Source organism: Brachyhypopomus gauderio, chromosome 13 (genome assembly GCF_052324685.1).
Source record: "Brachyhypopomus gauderio isolate BG-103 chromosome 13, BGAUD_0.2, whole genome shotgun sequence".
Classification (NCBI taxonomy): Eukaryota; Metazoa; Chordata; class Actinopteri; order Gymnotiformes; family Hypopomidae; genus Brachyhypopomus; species Brachyhypopomus gauderio.
In genome coordinates this window covers 21348079-21364191 of record NC_135223.1, presented here as the reverse complement: position 1 = coordinate 21364191, position 16113 = coordinate 21348079, and positions in this window count along the sequence as shown.

Below are 16113 nucleotides of genomic sequence, written 5' to 3'. Positions count from 1 at the left end.
TTATGACTGACATAAATTTTTGAACTGTCTAGTCTGTGTGCTGTCAGTTTTAAATATCTTGACGAATAAAAAAAAATCTAATGGTTAACTTAAAAATGTTTGCGAATAGGTGCCTTATGATAGTTCTCAATTACATGCTTAATTCACTCTGGTTTTTTAAACTATTTTAATATTTTAATATTATCATAAGAGTCCAGTATTAGGTCCGTTGAAGTGTGCTTTCTAAATGGGTGAGGAATCACACAGAACTTCAGTGCATCCAGAAGAGGGCATACATGCATAGGACTAGTAATTATTCACTTTCATCCTCTCGAATGTATAGCCTGCTACAAAGGCCACTACTCAGTTCTTGTAAATCCACCATCTACAAAGAGTTTAACTCTAACCCTAATCCATCACATATGACCCCACTTAATTATTCTTGCTCTGTTCATTAATCTGGGTGTGGTGTGTTAAGTTTAGTTAGAGGGTAAGACCTGCTATAAGGGAGACTCCCCAGAGGTGAATCTACACCCACAGTATCCACAGACCTTCTGTGTCACTGCAAAGTTTAACCAAAAGTGGCAGTTTCTGTCACAGTTGGTGCCTTCGGGAGGATGTTTTGTCCATCTGATTTTGAGAGACATGTTTAACAATGTCATATTCATCCAAACCCAAGTTGTGAGGATTCTTTCCCACATGTTTATCATTAAGAAATGTTGTTTTCTCATTGTGCACTTTTTACAATAGTAGTAGATTTCCTCAGAGACCCAATTTATGCACAGGATCAAAACAACATTTGGGGGGAATGAACTAAGCCGTACAGTGCAAGCAGTTTTCAACTTAGAGTCAGCTTGGGTTTCCTACAGTAGATGAGTCCGGACCTTGGAATGTTCTCTGTTAAATTTCATATTGGACAGGATTGAAACTGACAGCTTTAGAAATGCACCGCAAATGCACCCAAATCACAGACATGCCATATAAATGCCATATTCTTATTCGACCAAGACAGAATACTAAGAAAACTCTCTTCAACCCTAAAAAACCCTCACCAACCCTAAAAACCCTATCGTTCTTGTAGTAAACAAAACATCAACATAATAAAACATAAACAAAATAAACATCGCAAACATAAAATACAGAGCAAAGTTAAAATCAGACTGCTTTTCCTGGGAGTCCATAGATATTGCCTAAATGAAACCTGTAATTGAGTGAGACATTGTTGTGTATAATTGTACCCTTTAACATTTGCATGTGCAGGCCTGCTGTTTATCAATCACTGGATAAAAGCAGTTCCTCAAAAATCTACTGGGTTTAGAGGGATCAAATCACTGGCTTGGTTTGGTTTGACTCATAGATCACAGATATACATATGAGTGGGATAACCTTATACCACATTTATTATAAGCCAGTAGTTCTGATAATTTGATAGACAATTAATGTATTTTTATTAAAGGAATTTAATTAGAATTTAAAAAAGCTTAAACATACTGCAGTGCTTGTCATTTATATTTGACTACTAATAAAACATCTGGTACGTGATTTATTGAGTTTAAATACACTGTCAAATTTTTTTTCTTGCTTACAGTAAATGATTGATCACACTATTTTAAACAATGTACATTGAGCTAGTTTCCCAAGAACAGACGTTGACATATTTTAAAGCTGTCTCTCAGAAGTGAGGTCACATGAAATGGCCTGCAACAAGTAGTTTATGGCAGTGATAATCGTTGGTAACATATGGCTTTATTTAAAATGTCTTTATTAGTAGGTTTCTGTATAGATAGCCATATTACTTTGTTGAGAGAGGGAAATCATTTGAAGATTGTGCAGAGGATGTATAAAGACTTTCACGTCTTTAAATAAAGTTTAATGAGAGATGAAGTAACAAAGCAGAGCAGCACCATCGTGCTGTACCAGCACCTGTAGAAACAAATCTAGTAGAATGAACAGCATATTTATTTATCAATGCTGTTAGTTTTCTAATCCATTGAAAGCCATCAGCAAAAACATGGAAACCAAGCTCTCTTATGTGACGGGCAGGGAGTGCGAAATAAAATGGAAACGATCACGCCAAGTCTCAGGGAAAAAGGAGGATTTAATGAATAAACCAAAAACCCGTGACTCAATCCAAATTAAGGATGTAATAACCAGGAGACAAACGACCATCAGGTGAGACGGATCATAGACCCTGCCCACCTGAGGGATGAACACAACGCAACAACAACAGGACAACTGCCGCTGTGGACGGGGGCGACCGGCAGGGGGCCCTCCGTAACGTGACATATATATATACAGTACACATTTTGGAGCTTTCTGCTGGAAGATAATACACAAATAATTATTTGATTGTCATTGCCAATTGCAGCTATAAGTGAGGATTTAGTGTGATTGTGAAATAAAGAATTCAGCTTTAGATTTTATATGACTAAACAACAGATGCAGACAGATGGAGGCCTGTGTGCCCTGGAATTATATACAGTACAAGAAGCCAGTGCTGCATGCAGGATCCTACTGCATTTACAGGGCTGGAAGGACAGCATGTTTGGTTTAGTTTTCTTTGTGGATTGGCAGAATCTTGAAATCCCACTTGGTGCACACTTGGTGCACACTTGGTGCACGCTTAATTGATTTTCAGAGGTGCCCAGCAACCATCTCTAGGCTTTGTGTGTCTCTGACATTTTGGAGGTTTGTGGACTACCCTGGTACCCCAGTATCAACTGACAGGGCATCAGACTAAGGGTCACATGCATAGCTATGATCATTTTTACACTGACGGGTCCCATGTGACAGAAAATCATTACAATTATTGTTCATTCATTCTGTACCCAAACTAAAGTCTTTCATTGCACAGTAGACATTTTCATACCACAGAGCTTCAGGAAGGTCCACATTTGTCTTTCTTGTGTTTCCAGTGCCCTAATCAGAATGTTCTGTGAGGTCTGGATAAGCTGCATGTTTATCTACTAAACCTCGATAGCTATTTACACAATGGTCAGAGTGTTTAGTTTTACTTGGGATAAAGATGTCATTGTAGACTCTAAGAGCGAAACTGTTCAGTATGTTTAAACCTGAAGTCATCACTCCTGTACTGGCTTCACAGTGGTACCAGCAGAGACTGAAACGTTTTCACGATTTGGTGCTGAATTTCTTCATGTTGCTGTCTAACTAACTCAGTAAGTATGTATCGCTGAGTGCTGCCAAGCCAGAGTCTGTCAGCTTCAGAGCTCCCTGCTCAGATAGCCACTGTTCTTAGATCACTGCTCAGATAGCCACTGTTCTTTCATTATAAGCTTTGATCCAAGCGCTGTGGGAATGAGTGTTGCTCTTCTGCAACCAACTGGTGGCATTTGTGAAGGCATCATTCTGGTGGCCATTTTCTCCAGATGGTACAGAGTACATGAGACTGCTGAAAAAATACATGTGCACATGTAAGGGTAAAAAGACTACGGCTGCTGCCAGGTCAGTTTTATGAGTGAGGGTTGGTCTGTTTTTTGGAAGGGTCAGAGTGATCTTTATGGGGTTGGATGCAGAACTGGTTCAGAAAGTCCTGGGGCCCTAAAAGTGAAATTAGAGGAATTGCGGAAGCAAAGGAAATACTTAGAGCAAAACAGTTGGCAAAATCAATTAATCAACGGCCTAATCAGGAACAGGTTGCACTCGAAATTTGTATTACAAAATGAATTAATGAAAGTATTTAGTTCTTTCTACAGTAGTGTTGACAAAGGCCTGGCCAAAATGGGAATTGCTCACCGTACTCAAAATGCTCGTTAATTCATCATAAACAATGCAATTAGACCATTACTCCTTCAGTGTTCTTCACGGCCTAATTTGCAATGACAGGACTTATAAACATTTTCTTTTTGTTGAAAACACGTAAGCTGCCCTTTCATTTTTAGACAAATGCCAGATACGGAGGATGCGACGGGCTAAAAAGGTACACGTCTCTTTCAAATCAACAGCTCAACGTGGACTAATCAAAACAGGCCCCCTGTCAGATATTCCATTGCAGTGCACAGCTACATCAAATAGAAGTGCCTTGCTTAATAATTGTATGCGTGGGTTTGTGGATAATATTTCAGCTCTGCTCATTAGTTCAGGCTCTGTTTTGAGTCAGACATGGATAGCCAACGTGGTGAAAGAGTGCAGGCTTCAGCTGGTATGACAAAACAAAAGGAGACAAATTGCTGATGGCTAGAGCTCTTTCTGATAACGCTGCCAAAGAAAGCCAATGTAGTTGACTCGACAAAACGAAGAGGCCCTGTCAAGTGCTACTGGGGTGGCGATTGGGCGTCCTTGATGGTTTGATATACTTTATAAAGAAGGGTGGTGATTATGCATAATTAGATTTAGATTATGCATAAATGCCATCCACCATTCCTCAACATCTTTCTTTTGAGAAGTTTGCTTGGCCACATACAGTAATACAGCATTTGAAGTGACGTGTGTATATATACAGTATTTGTAATGAGGCCCTATTAGTATTAAATATCCCAGATCTGCAGCTGACCTCCAAGACCTTGTCAGCCCATTTCTATGCAGACAGGCCAATGCAGTGACCCACTCATCCAGTCCTCTTATTACTTCCTAGACCTCATTCACAAAATGACAGATAACTGCCAGTTTACACAGCAGGCGAACAAGCAATTCAGAGAAAGGGGAAAATGGAAGATGGGAAGAAGAGATAAAGCCCTTCAAAAGCAGTGCTAAGAGCTTGTTCTGCTAATGCCTTTTATCCGGTTTATTTTGCTCCACCTCCTCAAATCCTTCACTTGTTTAGTTCTGAGGTTTCTGCGGCCGCTGTTTTCACACCACATAAATCACTGTATTATCTTTTGGCAGAGTCTAAGGCAAGGAGTACAACACCCCTGCTCATCAAACGAACAGTGTTTACGAGAGTCTATATACCACATGTAATCCACTGTTTAGAGGACCACAGACATAATAAGTTTAATATTTGTGTGTACAAAAATAGGACTGAGAAAAGTGGATCCAACTAAGACGGGAATTTATTTTTGGCTTTACATTCATTCATATCAGTTGTCTGTTTCAGGGAACACTTTCTGTCCAGGGAACACTGCAGCAAGAAGTCTCTTTAAATGGGCCAATCATTCATCTGTTCTTGCAATTGACTAACAAGCACAATACTTGTTAATTGTCACTTATTAGGTAGTGAGTTCTAATATGGTATGTGTTTACTCCAAACAGGGTTTCCATTTCAATATCTTGTTTCATTTGAACTGCTGAGATGAACAGGATATCATCTCAAATGTTTCCCGGTGGTGTCCTAAGAACAGGGATAAAGGAATTTTTAAGGGTTTTGCTGCCTATCACATTAAACGAATAGAAGGCATGTATGCGAAGTGTTCTGTTGTTTTAGAGTAAAAATAAAATTGTTACCTTCTGATAAGAAAAATATGTGTGGTAAAGGTTTCTCGGAAACTCACTAATCTAAAGCAAAAAACAAAAATGATTCCTTGCCTGCGATCTTGATTTCCCGATCTTTTCTAACATTGCCAGAACACTTGCTCAGAGATGCTGGCAGCCATAAAACTGTCTGTACCTTGGCCAAAACAAACAAGTTCTTTACTCTTAAAAGGCAGACAATGGAGTGTCATGAAGATCAGATCTGTCTGCATTATATCTGTATGTTTGGTCCGTGGCATGAGAAACCTAAACGATGCAGGTTGTTTGCGAGAGAGATACGTTGAATAGGCAGACCATTAAAAACTGAATGTACTTGTGAGTTTTTAAAAAAGATACAAATAACAGGCAAATTGAGGTAATTAATGAGATTAACCCATTGTATACTGGTTTACTAGCCACTGTCTCGTTTTTCTTTGTCAAATGAACCTGAGTTTGAAGCAGTGTTAAACCTTTCATTAAAATTCTTCTGCAGGAGACAAAAGGATTCTGAAGTATTCGAGTGCACAGTGTTCTGACTCCAGGTTTATCAGCTGACCTTTTACTCAGATAGGCCAACAGAGCAGCCCGTTTTTGCCTTTGGTAATGCTGCTGTTGACACAGACTCCTGTTCTGCAGGTCTTATCTGCACTGCAGGACATGATGTGAGCTCATCACTCCAGAGGGCTTGGCTCAGTGAAGATCAAAAGAAGGCCACACGCTACGTTTTTTCCAGAGACGGTGTTGTTGGAGCAGTATACTGCATTCTGAGCGATCACTTTAGACAGCAGTTGGAGGGGATGCCGGGAGTGATATCTTATTACCGGTACATTGCTTGATGTAGTCAGTGAGAATTACTTCATGAGAGCATTCAGTGCTACTCCTAATGGAATAAATGTCATTTTCTGACTTCAAAAGTCAAAGTCAAATGTATTTATATAGTACCTTTTACAACACATGCATTGGCACATTCAAAACATTCAGCATACATTACATGTATTACATTACGGTACTTAATATTTTTAAATTGAGGCCAGAGGAACAGTATGACAACTGAACAGTATGAAAGCTGAACAGTATGACAACTGAACAGTATGACAACTGAACAGTATGACAGCTGAACAGTATGACAGCTGAACAGTATGTGTCATGCTATCCTAGATTTTCATTACACCCCACAAAAATCAATCTGTGGTAATCTGAAATATACGTTTAAGGGTGTTTTTATGGCAGTGAATATTTATTTGGTGACGTGAGTAAAAAAAAAAAAAAAAACATTTTTGTGTGTTTGTAGTTTTCATGCTGAAAGATGTTTTTGTGATCTTCAAAGAAGCTTTTGGTCAACCCACAAACATTTTTTTGTTACTTTTAATTATATTAATGTTTTTGCATGAATATTTTTAGTAGTCTAGGTTGCCATGTTTTAAGATTTCTCACAATCATGAGTTATGTTTTTGAAAGGCACTTTACAACATGGTAAAAAAATAACCAAAAAACAAAATCTGCTGCTCTGTGGTAAGTTTTGAAACTTTTAACAGCAAGTTATAAAAATGCCCTTGGTAAGGCTGATCTATAAGATAAGATATTTTTGTTTTTTTGGGTTTTGGTTTCGCCTTTGCTCTAAAGTATCAGTGTGCATCCAGCACTATGTTCATGCTCATAGCTTTGCTTAGTTATATTCATTAACTATGATGGATTAGTACTATGTTTCCAGGGCATACAGTGTATGTCTACACTACTGTTATCTATGGATAATCACCAGCTGTCTGCTGCTGAGTGTATCTATCCAACCTCACCAGAAACAAGTCTTTATATCAGACCTGAACTGACCTCAGTCAGAATAGTGGCCAGTAAAGTCTGTTTAAATGGCTGTCCTGCACATTGCCCGGGGACGTGTTTACTTAGTGTTGTCACAGTCCTTTGACTCAAGATGCTGCTGCTTTTCTGTGATGACTCCAGCCAAGGTGGTCGTAAAACGCAGAAGCCTCCGTTTCGTCTCATCCAGTTCTCGCCCCGGCTCCTTTCTCCTGGAGGCTATGATCACAGCTGATCAAACAAGAGCATTATGGATGGTGTTATTTCTCCCTCTCTCACCCCCCCCCCCCCTCCGTTTTAGCACGTCTTTGCAGTGGCTATTCTCTTCTTGCCCTTTCTTGTCTAGATGTGTCAGATTTAAAGAAACACAGAAGAAGCATCAGCTGAAATGTCATAGTGGTAGTTAGTTTAGTTAGTGTAGTCTTAGTTTAAACAGTGTAATAATTTCTTCAAACACAAGAATGTGGAGCTATTTAGAGATGTACATATGGGGGAGATTTAAATATAATTTCAATGCTACCTCAGTTGAACTGATGTTTGTATGTTTGGAGATATTTTTTGGTGTCCATTGCATTTAAGAATTAGTTAAATTTATAATGCTACTAGTTAGGGCTGGCAAGAGATCTGATTTTTAATGTAAAACATCATAAACAACCCCTGCCTGGATGTTGCTGTGCCAATTGTCTGCAGAAATATGCAAAATCAATCATTTATATGGCAGAAGAGTAGACGTCCAAATTTCGCTGGCAGAGAGACAGAGGACCGGATGCTCTGAAATGACTCAGAACAATTTGATCATGGCACTAGCAAGAAAGAAACAGTGCTGTATTATACATAATCAAATGTTACTGAGAAAAGCAATTCAGGACAGCTGCCATTTAAAATCATGCAAATCCTCATATTCCTTTTCTGCCACGCTCTACTAAGTGATTGTGACCCAAAAGAATTGAAGGAAAAGGAGACAGTGTGGATAGATAGGATAGATAGATATAGAGGATAGATAGTGTAGGTAGATAGTCATGGGCAGTCATGGACTGGTGGTTAGGGAGCTGGTCTTGTGACCGGAGGGTTGTGGGTTCGATCCCCAGACCTGAGGCTATGACTGAGGTGCCCCTGAGCAAGGCCCTTAACCCTCAACTGCTCACTTGTATAAAAAAAAAGAGATACAAATGTAAGTTGCTCTGGATAAGGGCGTCTGCCAAATGCCATAAAATGTAGATAGGGTAGATAGTGTGTATGGATTGGGTGGATAGATAATGTGGATAGATAGTATAGGTAGATAGAGAGGGAGGATAAATAGTGTAGAACTATTCCTCATAGATGAGTTGATGTCCACCACTAATATCATACATATTAATACAGTGATTTTCCTCTCATTAAAGACTTTTTAGAAGAGTTTAGTTTTAATGAGTACTACATTTAAAAAATCTGAAATAAGGTGAAGTAAAAGACACTGTATATTGAAAGACAGCGTACATGTTATTAGATTTACTAGATAGACATTTTTGTTTACGACTCTTCATTACACACTCTTACCTCTTTTTCTTTTTTGGTGATCACATGAATGAATGATTCCTCCATAAAAATCTTGCAGGGAATTAAAGTGAACATTGTTATCTAGCTTTTTTTGTTCATTGCATATTGTTATCTCTTTATTACATCTTCAAACATGTTCCTGAGAACATGTCCAAAGCGATTAACGTCCAACGCAGAGGTTGCAATGACATTCTCAGCCAACCACAATATTCCCTCAGATGCAAGTCTCAGGACCTGTAAATTAGAGTGAGGTCCCCTTATGCGTCCATGTGATGAATGACCCATGCTGAATAATAGTGTTTTCTAACTGGGCACGCATCTGCACACGCATCAGCACAGCCAAACCTGTCCTGCCTCACTTCCCTCCATAAATTCAGGCCCTCTTTTGGTGTAACAGAGGTCATTCAGCCCTGGTCTGCTCAAGTGCTTTCTGTGCGAAACTCTTAACACATCTACGTCTCAGCAAAAGCAGTAAGCTAAAAACCTTAAAAGACTTTTTAAAGCGTTACAGGGTTACCTTTTTGCATGTATTTTTTTCCTAAAATATGCACAAACCTTCTAGCATATTTGTTCAAGTAGATTTTGCCATGCCTTGGCTTTTAGGTTAAACAGCTCTTGATATGGGACATTTGTACAACTAGAAATTGCTCCAATGTTCATAATTGAAAACATTTTTATGCTTTAAAAGATTTTTATGCTTTTAAAATGCTTTGTGCTCTCTTTTAACAATAAAAACACACCTTAATTATAGAGCCCCCCCGAATTCCAAGTGTGAAAGGTTAGCCATGAACCAGCTCTGAAAGTCAATCAAGCCTGAAAGGGCTTTTTATCATGTCTATGAACAGGGATGTCTGTCCTGGAATCAAGCCCTTCTTCACTTCAATCAGGTCAGCCATGAATTCTTGTAGTTATTCAAGACTGGAGTTGCAGATCATTGCTTTAGGTGTCCATGGTGATGAAAGATTTCAGGCTGTTATCTAGGGTTCTTCAATGCCACATCACTGCCAATATTAGTATTATTAGCAGAGGTGTCAATTCCAGGTTCAGAAAGTAAAAGTCCTCACCAGGATTTTGCTCTGGCTTTCTGGATTGTGTTGATTCCACTAATTTTACCTGGATTGCACTAATTAGAAAATCTAGCAAGCTTGAGCAAAATCCAGGTGAGGACTTTTACTTTCTGAACCTGGAATTGATACCTCTGATTATTAGTATTTTCAATACTCAGCTATATACATAATGCAAGGATAACACTAATCTGTGTTGATTCCACTAATTTTACCTGGATTGCACTAATTAGAAAATCTAGCAAGCTTGAGCAAAATCCAGGTGAGGACTTTTACTTTCTGAACCTGGAATTGATACCTCTGATTATTAGTATTTTCAATACTCAGCTATATACATAATGCAAGGATAACACTAATCTGTGTTGTTCAATATGGAGAGACTTATCTGCCACATCAACACTACTTGATGAAAAAATTAACACATTTCAGACATATCAAAAATGACAAAATTGCAGAATTACTTGAGAGTATCAGTAGGGTGCAAATACACCATTCTTTTCTAAAGATTAAAACAAGACTTTTAAGTATAGCATTAAAGCATCTTGACATCTGTCATGATAACATATTGGGAAATCTTAGTTCTTAACTCTAACAAAGTTGGGGTTAAGTGCCTTGCTCAAGGGTACTTCAGTCATGGCCTCAGGCCTGGGAATCAAACCCACAACCCTCCGGTCACAAGACTAACCACCAGACCATGACTTACATTGCTTGTGTTTCATTCTTTCTAACTATCTTTAGGTAGGTAGAAATTTAAGGCTTTGCTCTGTAGCACTACATTTTGATTAAAAGCATTGGTGTCTTGTCAAATATTAGAGTATGGGTTCAGTTCCCCTTTCCAGGGCAAACTTGCTTAGACTAGATCAAATGCTTTTGTATAAAATGCTGCCATCAGACAATTGACATTTGCTGACAATTGAAAAAAAAAACATACAAATTCCATTGGTTGAGCACTGAGATAACCTATAGTCTGAAAAAGATGAAAATAACCTACCAGAATGCCAAAACTACTACATTCTGCTTGACTCTGTATACCCTGAATACCAGCTGATGTGTCTGTGTATGAAAGCCTGCAGTCAGAGAGTCTTTATGGCCCTTTAGCTGCAGTAGCAGCTGTTTTACACACCTGTGAATCGGAATCTTACTAAACATGAGCCAAGAATGCACCTTCTAAATGAGCTGCACTGTGTTGCTGTGTGCACTTAAGCTTACAGAGCCGCTTTGACTTACTGCACTGGTTAAACTAACTAGATTTTACTGAAATCTTTAATCCTATACTTAAATACTCACAGTATAATAGGTAAGAACACTTATTGATTTATATAATTTTTGTATTTTTTTTTTGCCTTGCCCTGAAGACACAAAACACATTCAGGCTTAACTAATCTTGTTGTCTTAATGGTTCAATCATGTGACAGTTATGTGATATTGACTGGGGCGTGGGGATGGGGAGTGGTCAGATCTCAGTGTGCCTAACTACATTCTTCTAAGTAACTACTAAAAGAATGTTCTGCAAAGTTCATCCCAGGACATCTGATATAGTAAAAGTTACGGGAGGACTCATGTCTGGTTTTAGACTAAAACAAAGTAAATGGCATGAGTATTATTTTATAATAAATGGCAGTATGATTTGGCTGACCTATGAAATGTGATGGTCTGTTTAATGAACACATAAAGGATAATGGGAGTATTTTGTTATCAGGTCGTCAAATTATTGTGATATCTTCATTTTGCCATAATTACCTATGTTAAATACATTAGAAATCTGAACCATCTAGTTTCAAAACATCACAAATGAGAAACTACTGTTTTTGGTCTAATCTTCCAAACCAAGGACATAATTACCATGTTTGGATACTTTTGTAGCCAAGTAATAAAATATTTAGTGCTAGCAGAGTCCTTCTGGAACATTATTGTGGATGAACTCAATGTTTGGACTGGGAGCTACTTGCCAAGAGATGAACTCAGACTTAAACTCCCAGTAGTGACTGAGGTACATCTAGGTGTGTGTATATATATGTATGGAGTTTATAAATATATATAAAACTCCAAACTGAATGTTACAATTGAAACCTCCTTGTCCGTTTATTGAGTGCTCATAGCTTCTGGGTCTGGTGCTTCACTGATCAAAAAGCAGTGATATGAGGGACGTGTCTTATTCATCACGAGCATATTCACGGAACAAGAAATTTAATGGAGGTTATCTGGTTCTTTAGAAATCTGAACCTAGATCCACTAGATCACATTTATTTCACCTTCTGAATAAATTTATGGACAATTTAATAAAATATACAGTTTTGTCAACCTTTTTGCTGCTTTTCATAGCCTAACTCATACTTAATGTGCTGAAAGGTATATTTATTAGTGCAAGACTGAGAGAGTTGTTTCACATGGTTTCAATTCATCAGCCAGATTTTACATCTGTTCCTGGTTCAGACAGACTGAAGAGATTATTTTACAATGTTTGTTTTGTAGTACCTTCACAACAGTGTTTGCAATCCTAACATGTTATATTGGCTTTTTGTTAATTAGGCATGGTAATGTGATTTTATGAATCAGATGAACACTGATTCTAGGTGACTCATCTTTCTCTGAATTCACAAAGATCTAAAATAACACTAGTATTAATAGTGAGCTTTATCTTCTTCATCAGCAGTCATATTTTATTACTGTAGAGCCGCAAATCAGAAGCCACAATCTCTCAGGCATAGCGTGTATCCTGACACACACAGCCCTGCAAAAGGAGAACACATGAGTCACACCATCTGGATCTGACCCTGTTACAGTTTTGACTATGTTCCACTTTGACACCAATCTTGCCTAAATATAAAATGTCCTTAAAGGGATGCTGTCATGGAAATTAAGCATTTTGAAGTAATATGCAAACACTGTTAAAGTTTCAAGACACAAAATGACTGCTTCAGTCCACATAGTTCATATATGGAATCTAAGACTACATTCACATTAAAAGCCACACTGTTCACATTTTAGATTTTTTACTCAGATCAGGTTTGCCTATGCATGTGTATATTTACCGGTAATATGTCACCTACCTCACCAACTATAGAAAATGTTTCTTTTTCATATTTGTGAAATGACTCATGGTATTAAAATGTACATGGATGCACTAATAACTCACATGTGTATCACATTTTCCCCTGGAGGATTGCAAATCAGTTGTGCATAATCAGGTCATGAAGGTGAAAAAACAAGACACCTGTCACGTCCAGCCCCTCCCTCCTTCCTGGTCCCGCCTAGCTCCCCGCTCCCATTCGTTCCTCCCTCTGTCTGTCACGCCCCCCTCGTTAGTGCCCACACACCTGAGTCTCGTTTCACTGTCTTGTCTCTGTGTATAAAGAACCCCGAGTGTTTCATTCCCTTGTCGGTCATTCCCTGTACGTGAGTCCTTGCTGTTCCCCGGTGTTGCCTTAGATTGTTCATGCTGTTGTCCTTGTGTGTAGTTCCTAATTTCTCCTTTGCCCTGTTTCATAGGCTGTTCATGTTATTGTCCTTGTTCTCCCTCCCTGTTTCATTCTTAGCCTTCGCTAGTTTGGTTTTCCCTATGTTTGGCGTTTATGTTTGCTTTGTGTATATCCCTAGTCTTTGGTAGCTTGTACTTCGTTGTTTGTTTAGTTATCAGTTAATGCTCTTGTGGTATGTTCCCCTCGTATGCTTGTATGACTCTTGTTTGGTATCATCTTACGTTAACCTCTCCCTGTTGTTTAGCATAGTTCCTCTACCCTCCGTGTCTTTGTCGTGTTTGGTAACCTCTTTTATTAAAACCCTTATATATTCTGCAATTGCGTCATGCCTGCCCGTCGAAAACGTTACAACACCTAACTTTTAATATATTTGATGATCAAACTAAAGGAGAAGCAAAAAATACAGATTAGTGATTGGTCCTTAACATCACTGCGTATGTAGAGGTCTTTAACTTCATGCCATCCTGAATTGTGCTGCTCTGCCTCTCACTCACTCAACAGAGCAGACCTACAGGGATCTGCCTCTCTACCACTCACTCAACAGAGCAGACCTACAGGGATCTGCCTCTCTACCACTCACTCAACAGAGCAGACCTACAGGGATCTGCCTCTCTACCACTCACTCAACAGAGCAGACCTACAGAGATCTGCCTCTCTACCACTCACTCAACAGAGCAGACCTACAGGGATCTGCCTCTTTACCACTCTCAACAGAGCAGACCTACAGGGATCTGCCTCTTTACCACTCATTCAACAGAGCAGACCTACAGGGATATGCCTCTCTACCACTCATTCAATAAAGCAGACCTACAGGGATCTGCCTCTCTACCACTCACTCAACAGAGCAGACCTACAGGGATCTGCCTCTCTACCACTCACTCAACAGAGCAGACCTACAGAGATCTGCCTCTCTACCACTCACTCAACAGAGCAGACCCAGAGGGGTCTCACATGACATTTATGCTAGTTTGGTCCTCGGGCTTGATTGGTACGGTGTACTATGTTCATATATGTTATTGTGTTGATGTTGTCATTGTTGCCACATCCCTTGTTAGTTTGCCTTCTGTGTTACCTGTGTCGGTTCCCCTTCATCAATGTGTGTACTTAAACCGTGGTGTTTTGCCCTCTGTTGTCGTTCTTTGTTAATGTTGTGGTGTTGTGATGTTTGCATGTAAATAAATGTTCTCTGTTACTCCTCTGTGGGCGTCCCCTCCCTTGCACTGTGACAAATTCATCTGGACACAAATAAAACCATTAATTAACACTCTAGGTGTTAATTCATTGGGGACTTTGGCATGTAGGTTGTAAAATCTTGGGCTCATTTGTTCATAATAATAATGTTTTTAGACTATGTAGACTGTTTCTAGATTAAACTTCACTTTCACCACACTGTGTTATACGCCCAAGACTGGCATCATAGACTTGGTGATTGATAGCGTCTGTCTGCTCAGTTGTTTAAAGCCAAAGCACATGGGCAATAAGACTAAAAAAACAGCTTTATTATTTCCACTGCAGTGGGTCATTGTTAGCCTTTTCACCACAGGTGCAAAACAATTGGCAAATCTCCTGGTATGCTCCTTCAGTCAAAATCTACAAGCCAAAGTATGATGTTCATTTTAGATGTTTTCCCCTTTGTCCTGAAAAAGAATTCAAACTCTCCGCCAGATAAGAGACTAAAACGACCTACTCCCTAGTGTCTCCAAGACCATGTAGGCATGCTGCCTTTACCTCATGCTTAAATTGGGGATATGTATGTGGAGGGTGCACAAATTCTATATTACATGGAGAGGCTGCAGGTAACATAGAACATTTATTGTAGTCTCTCTCATAGGTGTTCCTGGAGAATTAATTATAGAGAGGCAGATTTATTAAAAAATTTCTGTTACTTTGTCACCATCCTCTTCTCTACCAAAGTATACTTGGTCAATACTCTGATGGGCCAGGCCTTCCAAATCAGCTTATTCAGATATTTCCCCTGTGGTGGTGGTCAGTATAATGTGACTGAACAATACCAGTAACCTGTTGCACAATGAAGTTGCAGGTATTCCCTATACCACAAATAGTATTCAAATATATAAACCTGTCCTCAAAGTGAACAATAGGTTTTATAAAGTTTAAATTTTCTATGCAAATATCTATAAAATGACTATGGAGACCTTCATCTTTGAATAAAGGTGTTGTGAGCATGTAATTTGATGTGCTCACATTTGATGTTTTGATGTGCTAGTTTGCGGATAGGTGGAAATGTACATGGCATGCTCTTAAGTGCTTCACCAAACTCATCCCAGAGTACTTTAAGCAGTAGCAAACCGTGACCATTAAACCTGGGCCCGCTACACCCCCCCCGAAATTTTTTTCCTCTCGGTTCTCGGAAGCGGAATATGTAAATGAGGACGTCAAAGGGCCGAATCGAAACTAGCTAGCGGCGGTAGGTTAACGACAGCTAGCGTCGCCACAGCGGGCGGAAATTATCATACAGTTAAGCCCGCCCACTAAGAGGGAAGATATGATTGGTCAGTTTTACTGTCATTTGAAACTGGTTTTGCGCTGAATTATAACGGCCAGGCCCTCTGTAAACAAACAGCGGGCATCACAATCCTGATAGGGGGAGACACAGGCTCACAGGCTTCCACTTAACCCCTCACCTTCCAACACAGATTGAATAGACACGGTTGAATAATTTATTTGCTTATATTTTTGTAATTGTTTAGATGTCGATTGTAAAACTGTAAGTAGATAAAATAAAATTGGATAATTATATATATAATGTTTTAAGAATATTTTAGGCCCTCTGAGAGGGCGTAGAGGGCCCTGACGGTTCCCCACTGACTAAGAAA